Below are 16,810 nucleotides of genomic sequence, written 5' to 3'. Positions count from 1 at the left end.
TGACTAAACTGTGAGAAAGACCTGTACAATTAATCAGACTAGAAATAATGCCATTCCAAACCTCAGCTACAAATACGGCCATGTGTTTCATCTAAATAGAAGAGACACAATGGCACCATAACTGGGAAAGCTAGTCATGGGATCTGCTCACTGTTGGTATAATGTATTATTAACTAAATATTATTAAAGTCTCTTTGCATGAATGTAGATACGCTGATTGCTTGTGTTTAAAATCAACATCAGCAAAAATGCTCTAAAAAACTTTAGTTGCCAGTTTATACAATTCTGTTAAAATTGCATTTTAACAATGAGCATTAATAGCTTTAGAAGCTTCAGATTAATAAACAAGTCCACTGCTTCCACAGAGAGAAAATCCAAGGTAGGCATTCTTTTTGTTTCTCTAGTACTTTGTTTTTTCAGCAGCTGGTGGGGATTGGGGATTGGGGCGAAGTGGGGGAATATAGTATGCACCTACCCAGTTTTGAAAGTGATAGCATCATTTACAATTTCACAGAATTGAATTGGTAGCTCCTGCAGGGAGGGAATTTTGCTGAACTCTAATTTTCTCCGTGGATCCATACGTCTAATTGTACTTCTCCCATGCTGCCTTCCTATTTGTCTCCTCATTCATCTTCTCTGGTCAGGTGATAACTGTCAGTGCCCACTTCCAAATTCTAATTTCCGCCTCCTAATTTCTCACCTTGCTGGCCACAGTCAAACAGGAGAAAGTTAAGCTGAGCTGTTTCTGGAAGATACTTTAGATAAAGACCAAACAGATGCTGAAATCCTTCAAGAAGGAAGACAGCTTGCTAGGTGAGAATTGATCAGGATTTTGTTTGCTGCTGCTTCAGGGAAGATTGATCATTTCATAACTTTAGGGGATATCTGCCTCAAATGCAAAGACTGCAATATGAAAATGTGAACTGAACTTCCAAGCCCTTTGCTATGAATTATAAATTTATGAAATTTATTTATAATTATGGGAAGTCAAACACATTTTATTTATTCCTAGATGGTAATGCTTTTAACTAAGAAAAAGCATCTGATTAATAACAATGTTCTAAATAGTAAATCCAATCCCTGTTCTTATTCTTCACTTTTCTTCTCCTTTAAAAGTAACTTTTTTAGCCAGACACGGTGGCTCACACCTGTAATCCCAGCACTTTGGGAGGCTGAGGCGGGCAGATCATGAGGTCAGGAGATCGAGACCGTCCTGGCTAACACAGTGAAACCCCATCTCTACTAAAAATACAAAAAATTAGCCAGGCGTGGTGGCAGGCACCTGTAGTCCCAGCTACTCGGGAGGCTGAGGCAGGAGAATGGTGTGAACCCGGGAGGCAGAGCTTGCAGTGAGCGGAGATCATGCCACTGCACTCCAGCCTGGGCAACAGAGCGAGACTGTGTCTCAAAAAAAAAAAAGTAACTTTTTTTATTATTACATTTAAAATATGGTTATCATTTTTAAAATTTGGCAACTACAAAGTAAAAAAAATGCTATATACTTTGTGTCAGTACTATCTTTATATTGTTTTTGCTTTGTTTGGGAATGTTAAGGTACTATAGTAGAATATGCCTGTGTTATTCTACTACTGTAATAGAAAAAGACCTGGGTTTTAATCCTAACTCTGCCACTTCCTAGCTGAGATTATGGTCAAGTTCCTTAAGCTCCCTGAAACTCTTTTCTTTGGCTGAAAAACAAAGATAGTCATATCTGTCTCCATAATTGTTGTGAGGATTTGAAATAATGTATTCTTTGCACATAGTAGGTGTTCAATTAATGGTAACTATAATTATTGTGTAATATTTATTATAATAAAAATATAATTTTTATTCAATTAATGGTAACTATATTATCATTATGCTTTCTGTCTTTTAAGTTTCAGAATCTAATTACACTCTGCAGAATTTTTTGGTGTTTGGAAATTTTAATCCTACTTCTAATTGATTGATAAATACATAGTCTGTGGAACTGAGAAAGGCCACTACCAATTTCTCAGATGAGTATACTTTCACAATACCTCAATGAGAGATTTTCCATGTCTGCTGTGCTCATTAATGTGTGTGAGCCTCCACTCAATTGAAAATTACCCAAGTAGGGGGTCCATGTTTCATATACTATGAAACCCTTTGTAGCCAGACTACTCAATGCATACCCACTGCTGCTGACAGAGTTAATAATATACATCAGATATTGCTCATTGATTCTTCTCTTTTTGTCAGTGCAAAAAATCCATGTAAAGTGCAGCTCTATTTGACACCATTTAGAGGTGGACTGTTGGTCCACCCAAACTGGAAAAAGCTGCCTCCACTAACTGAAAGCTTTTCTCACGTTATAGCTGTGTGCTGTTATTAATGAGAGAGCTTCTAGCTCCTGGTTCTCAGTCACAGATGCACACTGGAATAACGTGAAGATTTTTTCCAAATACTGATGCCTTTCTAGGTCCCACGCCCAAGGATTCTGATTTAATCAGTCTGATGGTAGGCTTGGCTCTAGCTTACCTCACCAGAGCTTCTGCTTTTTGAGTAGCCATTGAAACACTATTAGTGACTTTACTTAGAGTTAAGAATTTGTATGTGCTTTGTGAATTGGTTGTTTTATTGAGAAGATAACTTTCCTCTTGTTGTCATTATCCCCTCTATTCTAACACAGTTTCTCATCTAACTTCTCTATCGCTTATGTTTTTTCTTTCTTCAGTCTCTGTGTTTGGTCTGTAAACAAGGAATTTCAGTTGGGAGATAAGGGATGGTGTCTAGTGAATTTATATTTCTTTAGACCCTGCCCTGTGTCCTGCACTATTCTAGGCTCTTTATTTCCTTTATTTTTCACAGCAATCTTGGAAGGCAAGTGAGAGCACCTCATCTACCATTAAGAAAGCTGTAATTCACCGAAATCAGTTTGCTTACTCTATATTATACAGCCAGCAAGAGCCTGGATTCAAGCTCAAGATTATTCTGATTTCAAATCTCTTTCCACTCACTGTGGATTACAAAATCAGAGCCCTTGGATGAGGCTGGGGGGTGGTAGAGGTGGTCACATAGCAGAGTGAAGCTGGCCAAGTATAGAGCAATGAGGAGAGGTAAGGACAGTGGCAAATAAAGAATGAATACCCCTAGAACATTCAGATGCAAAAAAAAAAAATTCAGTACTGCAGATCAACACATCTATCTGTACACTCAATTTGGCTTGCAAGTCACCAGTTTTACCCTTTCTTTTTCCAACTTTGCAAAATACCATTCATGCCATTTCCCTCTGCAACCACATAGAAGAGGCATGAAATATACTGCGTGACCTCGAGTGGGAGAACTGAGACTAGTGGATCGAAGTAAAAGGAGGTGAATTTTGATCAGATATGTTTCATAGACTTTCCTGTCAGAGCTGTCCAGCAAAGGAACTGGCTGCCATGAAGCAGAAAGCTCCACGCCGAGAGGACAGAGCTGAATAAAGGAAAGGTGTCTTCCCATGGATGGAAGGTACAATTCTGTTAAATGTTTATTGACCTTTCAAGCATGTGTCATGCCCTGTACTAGCCTCCATGGGAACTGTTCAGATACAAAACCTCCCATGGAGACTGCAGTCTTTTTAGATAGCCTGGCATCATGCTAATGAGTCTTTAACTATGTCTTTAGCCCTTGTCGTAACCTCAAGTGGTAGATGCCACTAACCTGAGTTAAGAGATGAGGAAATTCAGACTTGGAGAGATTTAGAAAGTTATTTAATGGCACACAGTATTAAGTGACAGGGAAAGGATCTCAGCCAGGAAGTAAAGTCTGTGCTCTTAATGACTGTTCCAAATATCCTCCCTCGGTAGGGACACCAGCTTAGAAACCTGAGTCATCATTCAGGAAATCTGTCCCAGCCCTGGTGTCCCAATACTTAAAATTTAGGCAGTTTCACCCTGTCCCAACCATTGCAAGAAGGAGCAAGCTGAGAATCCCCATTCTGCCAGCTTCTTCTGATTGCTAGAGATGTGATATGGAGACCACAGTAAACTTGGCTCCATATGATTAAATAACAAGGGAACCAATTGCAAATTGGCTTCAATTTTTCACTCTGTTATGTCCAAAGAAGACTATAAAACAGAAGTTCTGAGTGCAAGCATTGCACAGCTTTTCTCATTTCAAATGTAACTTTGAAATCAGCATGACAACCTGCTATCAAGAAATAAACATATTGACAGGCAACCTTGCCTTGTGAAGCAGACACAGAGGGAGATGTTAAGAGACCTGAGTGAACGTCCTGATTCTGCCCACTTACTAGTTTTGTAATCTTGCATTTCACTTCATTTCAGTGATTTCTATTTCTGTACATGTAGAGATAGAGTTTACAGATTGTTATGGGGAAACCCTTCAATGTATTGTAGGTGCTCAACAAATGTTTGCAATCCTTCCTTGAACACCAATTGAAAACTGTTGAAAACGGCCTTAAAATGGGCATAAATTGGAATCTTACAAGATTTACCAGAATTGGTTTATAAACTCAGTATAGCAGTAACATGTGATAAGGTCATTTAAAAGAACATAATTCTGCTTTTCAAAAAAGACATTTATTGAACTGGAGGAAGAGGAAGGGATGAGAATGGGAAACTGACATTTATTAAGCTCCTGGTCTCTGCCAGGCCATGTTAGACCTTTCCAGACATTTCGTTTATTCCTCGTAACAGTCTTGTGAGATAGCCATTTTATCCCCATTATCATAAATGGTGAACTGTAAGACTGAGAGGTTAAGGAAACTGCTTGAGTGTCCAAGACTGGATTTGAACTCAAGTCCCCAGACTACCTGAGCCTTTCTAGTGGGGACCATAGTGTCTATTGATTTTTGTTGAGCAAAAGTCTCTTAGAAGGCTGGATTGAATGTAAACCTCCCATCTTTTATGCATCTCTGAAAGTCGCAGTCTGCTATCATCTCAGCTAATAGTTGCTCTTCCAACAGAGATTTGTGGACACAAAATTTCTAAAATTTCTGATATATTCCCTCCATTCCCTAAAATTTGTAATGGCTTCTGATGAAAATACCTGGACATCATGATGACCTGTTTCTATATTAAAAAGTAGCCTTTGAATTCATAAGTTGTTCTAATTGTAATTTGAGTGGAATATAAGTTTATAAACTTTTTCACTTATTTTTTGGGGGGAGGGCATATTCTTCTGGCAAGTTTGTTGATAGAGCCCCATTGACAGTAAGCACCACTTGTCCTCAATGTGTGAGTTACCCAGTTTTACCAGGAAGCCTTATCTGGTCCTGCTTCCTTCTGCTTTACCCAGGGAATTTGAATAGCTGATGTGGAAAGGAAAAAAGGAGATGGAGCACAATTGGTAGAATTAAGCATTGTGTTGAGAATTGTTACTGAGTCCTTCAAGAGACCTTTGTCTGACTTAAGCATCTAAGAATTCAAGCCTTGTTTTTCTCTCTCATATATAATGACAGCAGTGGGCCACAGATGTCACGTGCTTAGTGCTCACCGCCTCTGCTGTCTTATTGTGATTCTCCACGTGGTAGAATAAAACATTGCACACAGAATGCAGGCCACATTCAGCTTCCCAGAAAGTTAGCTTCCAGTGAGCAGAAACTGAATTTCCATACCTAAATTTTGTAGGAAAGGATTTGACTAATTAGACATGAGTTTCTGTTCTCCTCACAATAATTTACTTCAGGCTAATTATTACACATTTAAATACTTTGGATAAATGAATTAAAAGCCAGTTTTCCTCTTTATTCATCCAATTCATTAGATGATTTCATTTTAGGAAATGAGGAAGTAGATGTGATTAATTGTGCAACAAATGAGCAATTCACTGACTTATACAAGGAATAAGAATCTCTGTGCTAAAAGATGGAATGATTTGTTTCCCCACTGCCAAGGTGGCTGCTGGCCATACAGGGCATAGTGTTCATACAGTGCAAATGCTGATGATGGCGCTAACCTAATACAAAGATGCTTGCTTGAAATCCAGAGCAATCTTCATCTACCGTAAATAGGAAAGTAAGCAGGATTCTAAAAGTAAATATAGTAAAATAACAATAACAACAATGATATTCAGCTCTCATCTAGTTCATTACTTTTGCAAGTGCTTTGGTATATGTTACATCATTTGATTGTCACACAACGACCCTGGATGTTAGTATTGTTACTATCCCCATTTTACAGATAAGGAAACTGAGGTTCAGAGGACATTACTGCATTGCTGGGGGACACATAGTTCATAAGTAGCAGAGCCAGAATTGGAACGCAGGCCTCCTGATGCCAAAATAATATGGCCTTTCCATTATGTCTACTATACGTAACCTAAAAGGACAAAATGGAGAGAGGAAGAAAAGATCAATCTGAAAGCTGTGTCCTTTGGTTGTTCTAGCTCAGGTCACCACACATGCTAACTCCCTGTTCCCATCAACAGGCAGCTGGCCTTGAAGGGCTGGAGCAGGGTCAGGTATCCAGGAGACTCAGTTGACAGGTGAGCTCTGTCCCAGTCCACTGTCTTCCATGTGTGCGTCCCAGTGAAGGCAGAGTCCCGGGAAGAAACCATCCGTCTCATGCGCCTGGGTCGAGAGAGGGAATCCGGGTGCAGTGGGAGGGAGGTGAGGACCAAAGAATTCAAGATAAAGGAGATTCCGCGCCTCCGAGTGCCTACCGGTGCCACTGCCCTGCAGAAGCGCTGGGGCCTTGGGCATGCGCGCAGCGGGCGCGGTCACAGGCTCCAGCCCCGCCCAGCCGCCTCCGCGGTCCCGCAGTGTTGTCATTGCTCTGGCAACTGCGGACACATCCCACGCCAGAACAGCCGCGAGAGGGACGTCGGGTTCGGAGTGGCCCTCCTCAGGCTCCAGGGGCAAAGTGCTCCAAAACAAAGCATCAGAAATAGTAGCCACGAAAAGGAGCCCTCGGAGGAGAAATGAGGACCAGGCTTGGGAGAAGACGTAGAAAGGGCTGTCACAATTAATTTCAGTCCGGAGGCCAGTTTCTGGGAGGGTTCAATAGACTAGAAGTACATACAGACGGCAACAGCTTTTCCTCCAGTGGTAAAAAGCAGAGTGAACTTTAAATTCAGATCCTCTTCCTCCAATCAACCTTTTCTTTGAAAAGTTGACAAATAATCTTCTTTTCTTTTTTTTTTTTTTTTTTTTTTTTTTTTTTTGAGGAGTCTCACTCACTCTGTCGCCCAGGTTGGAGGGCAGTGGCACGATCTGGGCTCACTGCAACCTCCGCCTCCCGGGTTCAAGCGATTCTCCTGCTTCAGCCTCCCAAGTAGCTGGGATTACAGGCGCCCACCACCACGCCTGGCTAATTTTTGTATTTTTAGTAGAGATGGGTTTTCACTGTGTTGGGCAGGCTGGTCTCGAACTCCTGAACTCGTGATCCGCCTGCCTCTGCCTCACAAAATCCTGGGATTACGAGCGTGAGCCACTGGACCCGGCCAAATAATCTCATTTTCAAAGTGAGAAATATTCTGTTCTTAAAACTAGTATGAGCTGTGTTGGAAAGTTTTCTACTCACTCTTTTCTACCAGGTTAATCAGTGTTGTGGGTAGGAGCTTGGATTTTGGCATCGCACAGACTGGCGTTCAAATTCACACTACGCTATTTATTGACTGTGACTGTTGAACAAATACCTTCTCCTATTCTCAGTCCCTTCATCTGTGAAATGGGGGAAATGCCACCAACCTGATAGACTTATTTTGAGAATTACATGAAGTACCGAATGTTGAATGCTTACTATAACATCACGGTAAATGAAATAAGGCAGACACAAAAGGACAAATACTGTGTGGTTCCATATACATGAAGTACTTCGTAGAGAATTTTGTGCTGAGGGGAAGGGCAAGAGTTCTTGTTTAATGGCTGCAGAATTCCAGCTGGGGGAAAGGGGTGGAGATGAACACACAACAGTGTGAACGTATACATGCCGATGAACTGTACACGTTTAAATCGGCAAAATGATAAATGTATGTTGTGTATATTTTAACACAATAAAATAAACAAATTTTAAAATGTTTACAATAGAGCTTGGCACACAATAAATGACTAATCTTGTGCCCCACCCTTCGCATATTTCTATCACTTGCTATTATTTGCACTGTATTTTATCCACTGTGTCTGCCGCTACTGTTACATTTCAATCTTCTTGAAAGTAAAAGACCACTGGTTATATCTTATTCATCTTTTCTACCTCCGGCCTGCCATAATGCCTGGCACATGTTAAGCACTCATTAAATGATTTGGGGAAAAAGAGAAGATTGCTCAAGACTCTTCCCCTCCTATTTCTTACATTTTTAAAGCCTCTCAACGTTGTAAAAGGTCACTTATTTCTCTTTTCATGCTAGAAGATCCTTATTTTGGACTAAAATGGTAAGTTCACACTATTGTGCCAATGCATTGAGTTATTTAAGCTTCAACAAATGAAGGAGACATTTCTCTAAATTAGGCCTCTGAGGATTGGATCCATGTCATTCTTAAGGAATTACGTCTTGCTCTAAATATACAGGCAGAGCAAAAGTGGAGCAGGGTTTGCTGTTCCTTTAGAGGGAAATTAATACTGTATAGAGTATTCTATATCCAGTACATAACTGGAGCCCCACATGGTTCTGTCTTCATGCAGTACCATTTCAAAGAAACAGTAGCCAGATGGCATAAGCTTTGAAGAAACTGTAGACCATTAATGAAGTTTCCTGATAGTGGCAACTAAGGGGATCCCATCGCACCTCATGCAGGAAGTCTCTCAGACGCCTTCTGTAGGTCTCTTTCCATCTCATTAAACTTCTCCCCACCACCCCCCCCACACACACACAGTAACTGCACAATTCAATCTCTCTTCTCTCTCTCTCACCACCTCTTTCTTTCTCTTCCCAGCGTTCTCTCTCTCTTCCCACCCCTCCCTCTCTTTCTTTCTCTTTCCCCATTCCTCTCCTCCAAGCTTCATTCTCATCCACCCCTTCCTCATCCATGCCGTGCTGCCATGCCCACTTCCCTGTCTGCAAAGTCCAGGCTCCTTGTGCCTGACTGTTCCCTCTGCACACAGTCCCTAGGAAGCATAATCAGGTCACCTGCACTGACTAGCACCCAACAAGAACCAGCACATAGTCCATCCCTCTTCCTGAAATTCTGGTAAAAAAATAAATTAAAATTTTGCACCTCATGTGATGCTGAGGAGCCCCTATGTCAGCATTTCTAGGATGTGCTCATGGAGAACTATTTGGCTGTCATCATATAACTTTCCTTTTATTTTTTATCCACCCTCATTTATAGGACCATAAGTTGATCAAAATGATACCAACTCATTTTTTCTCAGGCTTTCCTCTGGGTTCATGTTTTCAATTTTGCATGATGTACACCACCAGACCTGCTCTTCTCAAGACACTCACCAAGGGGACCTGGCTATTCACACCTGTCTGCTCACTCAGTGGGGGGCCTGAGTGCACACCTGTAACCTCTTTATGGCTTATGAACATGCTAGTTGAGGCACTTGGCTCTAGGTAATGAAGAAGTCTAGGAATGTGAATTGCCAGATCGTTTGATTTTGCCACTTTGTAAATGAGGGGCCTAACTGGGCTGTAATGTTCTAAGTTCTCCTCCGGGCCCAGAAGTCTATGTATCTGTAGTTAACGCATACATTACCCCTAAAGCCCAGTTTCCACTTGCTTCAGACTTCCATTGAAGCTTTAATTCCCAAGACCTAACTATTTTATTTCCTCTCTTCTGAACCCTCTGAATATCTTGCTTTAGTTTAAGGCTTCAAGAACATCCATCAATACAAATTACAGAGTCCACCCCCTAGAGTTTTAGATTCAGTAGAGAAATTGCACTTCTGACAAGTTATCGAGGTATGTGGGTGCCTCTGGTCTAGGAACCACACTTTGAGAGCCACTGGACTAAGAATTTTGAGAAGACTTTACCAACACTTTCTTATAAGAGGTTATCAATCTTGTTTTTCAGAGCTGATCACTCCTGATTTCCTCAGTAAGCATCTTCATTTCAAAGGATGCCTACTCAATCAAAACTAAAGACCATGTAGAAAGCCTAATTTTCAGGACAAGGATACTGAAGTGTAATTTTTAGGTGCACTGAATTTCCCAAAGGAATTCAAATGGCATAAATTTGTGAGGCAGAGTTTCAGCAGCACGATGCAGTCTTTTCCCAGCCCCTGAGCCATTTTACTAGACCAGGTCATCCTTCCAGGTCTCATGTTTTATGCTCCTTGTGAAGAAAATACTTCTGACAATTGCTGCCTCAGAACTTAACCTCTAATGCAATAAGTGACGGTGCACCGAACTCCAGAAGAGATTTAAGACTGGGGTCTAATGGCTTAAGACAATCCAGCACTGGTCTCACACCCTGCAGGAAGCAGCAGCTGCAGGCCTTAAAGCATTTACAAAATGCAGCATGCCCCAAAGTCAGTTTCCAAAATGAAGCAATGTCATCCATAAATTTGGAACACTTTTAAGAAAGGAATTGACACGTTTTAGCCAACATTCACATCCTCTCCTTGAGGCATGTCTATGTTAAGAGTTCCTTTGCCTCACTTAAAATAGTTATCTTTTTCATTGTGTTCCTCTGTGGTATTTTTCCCGTAAACTCTTATTTTGTGTGGATATGTTAATGAACCTTATAATGCCAACCCCAGTGGATGGATGCAGACAGTTTTATTAAACACGCTATTTCCCTTGCCCACCATAGTGTTAAATGATAGTTTAGAGGTTTGTATTCATCACGCTGATCTAATTATACTAGACAGCTCTTGTTAAATCTCCAGAGTAACCAGATTTCAAGGACTTTTGTGCAGGTGCACAATTTTGAAGGCATTAACAGATTAAATACCTTCTAACCTCTCATGTATATAAGTTAGTAATGGACAGGGTGCCTTCATTAGCATCTCAACTCCATTGAACCTAGTGGGAAAAAGGGTGATCAGCCAGCCCAGTTTTAATAGATGAAAGGAAGAATTTCTTGCCTAGATGACATGAGCAATTTTATCTCTATGAATCTCCATTTGAGAGGGTGTGCCCCATTTTGTATGTTCACCTCTGCAGAGTTTACCTTTAAGATGTTTACCTCATCAGAATCCATTTTTATGATATTTAGTATGCCTTCTGGTTGCATAATTATATGGTATTGGTAAGAGTGATGTTGGAGGTGGTGAAGGTAGTGGTGACGGTGGTGGAAGTAGAGATGGAGTAGGTGGTGGAATTGATGGAAGTGCTGGAAGTAGAGGTGGAGATGGTAGAGGTGGTGGTGCCAACCAATGCTAGAACCAGTGGATCCCACCCCACTTTCCAGATGAGGAAACTGAAGCCCAGAGAGGAGACAATATTATCATTTCACACAGGAGAAACATTTGTCTGCCTCTTCTCTGTCCCACTTACACAAAACCTGGTTAATATTGGGTACTCCTAACAAATAATACCAAAACCCTTGAACTAAGGTTCCAGAGCTACCAAATCCTTACAACCAGGTACTCAGAAGAAATTAGGACATTCTGCTTTCTCCAAGCCAAAGAGCTGACCTGACTTCTACCTCATCAGGCTACGTATGTCCTATATACACTGCAAGGGAAACCCCAAAGCCTAGGTTCTGTGTAGTTGGAACTAGGGAACACACTGGTCTTTCCTGGAGAAATAAAATTAAGATGATTGGTCATTATATTATTATGGTTACATGAAAGGAGGCCAGAGTTGAAAGATGATAAGTGTGCTTGCAGGCAAAAATGTCCAGTGCTTCACAGAGGCTATTTTTTTTCAATAAACTTTTTTTTTTTAATTTTGGAGTAGTTTTAGATTTACAGAAAAGTACAAAGGTAATACACAGAGTTCCCATGTACCCTGCATGCTGTCTCTCCTACTGTTAACATCTTACATTACTGTGGTACATTTGTTACAACTAATGAACCAACCTTTGTCCTTTGGTACTTACTATTATCTAGACTCCACACTTTGCTTGGATTTCATCTGCATTTCCCTAAACATAAAACAATATGAACTTTTTACTTTTGTAACATGGTAAACTCCATCACACAAGATGGCTTGAAGCTCCTTAAGGGTAGGCTCTAATTATATACATTCGTTCTTATTTCTTTTAGCACGTTATATATGTATGTATATATATATATAAATATATATATATATGTATGTATGGGGCACAATAAACGTATTGACTGATTAATACCCCATTGATTCCATTTTAGTACAAGATAATTCACCAACCTCACTCAGTTTAGCAATAGTTTTATACACCTAGAATATAAATGAGTAGCAATGGTTACTCATGCTCTCATGTAAGCTGTCAAGTGTATTCTGCTTACTTTTCTTTTCAGAAAGCCCAGCCTAAATCTCAGAGCTGAAGATAGTGGTGATAGCCATGGAGTAAAGGGTTAAGCTTTTCAAGGTGATGCTGAAGAGAGCGTAACAGAGAAAGGCTGGTGGCTCAAGAACCCCATAAATCCCTGCTCTGCTAGACTCTTCTCCTTGGTGACTAGACTCTTGGAGAGGTACATGGCACCCTGTCCCTTCTCTCTAGGGTACCTGCACATAATTGTGTCCAGCCCTTCTAGCAAAGGCCTCATTTTTTCAGCACTCAGCTTCCTTTGCAAATTGAAGGTTTATCTGGAAAGTTAACAGGGCAGAATTAAGTTACTCAGAAGTAACGTAAAGGAGAAAATCATGAGACCCAGAGCTTAAGTTTAAAATTAAAAGCAGCTCCTTTTGATGAAATAATAATAGCTAACATTTCCTAAATGCCAGGCACTATTTTACTGGGTTTATTAACTCACTTTATTTTCTAAGAATCCAAGAGATAGGTTTTCTCTTACATATGTAGAAACTTCTTTTATTCCTTTCTCTTCCACATGTTCAAGTACATAGATGAATCCCATCTGACATATATTAGTATATTGCATCTTGAAAAATAAAGTACATTGCCAGCATATGAACCTGATTCCAGAACCCTTGAAAATAATGGCAGGAGAAAAATATAATCAATAAGGAATCATCTGGCTCAACTCCACCACTCTCACTACCCTATCCCCATCTCCTTCTTACCCACACAGACAGAAGCACACATACAAGATACAGTGGACTGCCATGACGGCTACTGTCTTGATTCGTTTTGTGTTGCTATAACAAGATACCTGAGACTGGATAATTTATAAAGAAAAAAGAGTTATTTGGCTTACAACTCTGGTGGCTGGGAAGTCCAAGAAACGTGCCGCTGGCATCTGCTCAGCTTCTGGTGAGGGCCTCATGCAGCTGGCAGAGAAGCAGAAGGGAAAGTGGGTATGCCAAAAAAAGAAAGAGCCAAAATGAGGAGGAACTTCACTTTATAGCAACCCATTCTCACACTAACTAATCCAGTCCCTTGTGTGAGAATTCTCTATCACAAGAATAGCATCAAGCTCCCCATGATGGTGGAGGCCCCATGGTCCAGATGCCTCCCATCTGGCTCCACCTCTTAAAAGTTCCACCTGCAACATTGCTGCCCTGGGAATTAAGGTTCCAACGTGAGTTTTGGTGGGGACACTCAAACCATGCAACTACCAAAATTGTGACTACCTGCAAATTTTTATAGATAGGAAAAGAATTACTAGGTTAACTCTAAAAAACATGTATTTCTCATTATTAAAGTGATATATGCTCATAGTAGAAAATAAACAACAGAAAAATACAAGTTTTGAAGGAAAGCAAAAATGATCCATAAGCACATCCCACAATAGTCATTTCTACTATTTTGTTGTAGCTCCTACAAATCTTTTTTCCTGTGTATATATGGTTTTCTTTCATTGAAGTCACACTGCATGCACACTTTAATTCTGAAACTTTTTTACATAGCATTACACAGTATCATTTTCCCATGTTATTACAAATTATTCAAAAGTATCATTTTTGTGACTAGGGTAGCATGTTTCATATTGTAAGTCAGGACTCGAGTAAGTCTGCCCCTCTGCCCCTTTGCCACTACACTGCATGCAACTCTTTTTTTTTTAATTCTCATATAATAAAAAGATCATACAGGCCTTCATAAGCTTGGTTTCACTTCTGGGTTTATTCATGGCCAAGTTATTTCTGCCAAAATCAGGTCCTTTGCTATCCAAAATGCTTTAATATTGACATCTGACCATTTATAACAGGAAGGCACATAAACACAGTGACTCTCTAATTTATGATACTGAACTAGTAAAAAGAAAATGCTTTTTAAGGTACATTAATGCAATCAAATGCTACCACATAAGGAAATCAATATTTTTGAGATGATAGTTTCCAAACAATTAGGGTATTAGTATTGAGCCCTTTTGTGTGTTCAGCAAAAACCCAAGCAAGGAGAGTAATAAATGGTATAGGGAATACAAATTGGTATTAGATTCATAATAATATTTTCTGGTTAGATAATTTTTATTTGCTTGATGTTATGTCAATGAAAATAAAGTGGAGAGAGTATAGACTTTGAAAACAATAACTGAATTCAAATTCCAGGTTTGCCATTCTGTAGTTTCATTTTTTACTAGGCAAGTTGTTTAACCTCTGAGACTCAGAGACCTCACCCACATTGAGACAATGTGCATAAAGGTTCTTAGTGCATGGCACATAACAGAGGCTCCATAAATGATCGTTCTCACTACCGTTTCTTTTCCCTAAATAGCCTGGTTTACTCAACAGACATTTAGCTTAATCCCTGGTTCAGTACACATAATCTTTCCAATCCTCCTTCCTTCCATATGTATACATAGATCTTGCCATATCCACTTGTGCAGAAATGTGCTATATGTAAATGCAAATTTTACTCTATGGAAATACATATAAGATATCCTCCAGAGTAGCAGCTATTCATATGCATGAATTGTCTGCCAACCTGCTTGATCTGGATAGAGTTGGTGCAGGCTGGACGTAACAGCAAGCTGGTCGGAGCATTTGCTCTGCTCATCAGTCGCCAAGCCAAATTCGGCAGATCTGCCTGGCTTGTCAGAGAGGATATCCCTGTCTTCTCTTGTGTCCCATTGAGTCTTCTGAGTCCTGGAACAACCTTCCCGGCTAGAGAAGTGTTCTGCCATCAGGCATGTCAGAGTGGGTCACAATTCAAACATAGGGAGCAGACTGCAATCTAAAGCAGTGCTACTCAAGGTGGTCCTAAGACCAGCAGATCAGCACCACCTACAAGCAAATTTGGGGACTCTGCATAGGCCTATGAATCAGAATCTCTGAGGGGGAGGCTCTTCAGGTGAGTCCCATGCTTGCAAAATTTTAATTTAAAGTGAAACTTCATTCATTCAACAAATGTTAATGGAGCTCCTGCCTCTCTCCCCATCGCTCACTTGTCACCAAAAACACTGGCTTCCTTGCTGAACCTTGAAACAGGAGGAGGAAAAGTAAAGACTTTTGATGTAACTACCCAGAACGGTTAAAATTCCATTTGTATTTCATCAGTGTTCCTAGTTCCAGTTTTCGGACTAGTTTCCAATGTCTTTTAGAATTTTTAAAATTCAGTTAAAGTGCTTGCTTTTTAGCAATAGAAATTTCACCGGTATTGAAATTAGTTTTCTCAAAAAAAAAAAAAAAAGAGAATTGTATATTACTCCATTATCTCCAGTCACTTCATCTAGGACAAGCTTCCCCGGAAAATGCCAGCATTAGCATCATGGGCTGGTGCTGTGGATGATAGCTTTGGCACAGAAGGCACATGTGCATATAGCATCTTACGCAGCAGGTGGCCATAATCATTTCCATGACTGGCTGTCCATTTCCTGGTAACAAGAGTCGCTTGGGTACATGGGCAGGACCAACACACATGGTTCAGAACAGCCATCAGTGCTAAAAACAATTCAAGATATATGTGGATCAAAGTCAGGGGTCATTCATTATGTTAACTGAAATAGGCCAGGTGCAGAAAGGCAAACGCCATGTGATCTCACTTATATGTGGAATCTAAAAAAGTTGAACTCGTAGAAGCAGAGAGCAGGATGGTGGTTACCAGAGGCTGGGGGTGAGGGCCAGGGGGAGTTGGGGATATGTTGATCAGAGGATACAAAATTTCATTTATTCAGGAGGAATAAGTTCAAGAAATCTATTGTACACCATGAGGACTATAGTTACAACAATGTATTGTATTCTCAAAAATCTCTAAGAGAGTAGATTTTTAAGTGTTCTAACCACAAAAATGCTAATATATGAGGTAATGCATATGTTAACTAACTTAATGAAGCTATTCCACAATGCATGCATATTTCAAAACATCATATTGTACATGATAAATATATGCAATTTTTGTCAGTTTAAATAATTATTAATTTTTTAAAGTCTGGGGTCATGAATTACTTCATCAAAGGTATCTCTAAAAAAGTTAAGAACATGCATAGAGCTTAAATTAACTTTTATTTTTCCAATTTTACATAAGAATCAAATCAAATAATATTTGAAATCCTATCTCTTGTGGCTTTTGAAATGTCTTAAATGCATTTGCCTAGTACTCATTCCTCAGAATATCATAAAGCAGAATTTGGCAATACCAAAACATTATTTACCTTTATTTTGTTTAAAACATGAAGATAGATCTTTTGTGGGGAAGTGGGGTTGTTTTGTTTGGGACTTTTTTTGGTCTAATTTTAAAGCTTATCCCTGCTCATGTATGAATCTCAAGCAAACGTAAACAGCAAAATAAAAAGCAGCTCAAATTCACCGTAGGTAATTGCTGTCAATATTTTAAAAGGCATTCTTACATATATCTCTTTATAATCACATACACACAACTTTATGTAAAAAGGACTATACTATACCTGAGGTTTTGAACCCCATTTTTCCCCTGGTCCCTGTGTCCTGGAGACCTTCCAGTCTCAGTAAATAT

At 39.9% G+C, this 16,810-nt stretch overlaps 1 protein-coding gene across 9 annotated transcripts in view; it reads left to right on the top strand.

Annotated features, from left to right (window-relative positions):
- The window catches only part of PEX5L (peroxisomal biogenesis factor 5 like), a 242,060-nt gene that overhangs the window by 87,469 nt on the left and 137,781 nt on the right, over window positions 1-16,810 (top strand). The gene's annotated exons all lie outside the window — the stretch shown is intronic.

This window comes from Nomascus leucogenys, chromosome 11, assembly GCF_006542625.1.
Source record: "Nomascus leucogenys isolate Asia chromosome 11, Asia_NLE_v1, whole genome shotgun sequence".
Classification (NCBI taxonomy): Eukaryota; Metazoa; Chordata; class Mammalia; order Primates; family Hylobatidae; genus Nomascus; species Nomascus leucogenys.
Note: the sequence above shows the minus strand (reverse complement) of the source record. Positions and strands in the feature narration are given on the sequence as shown.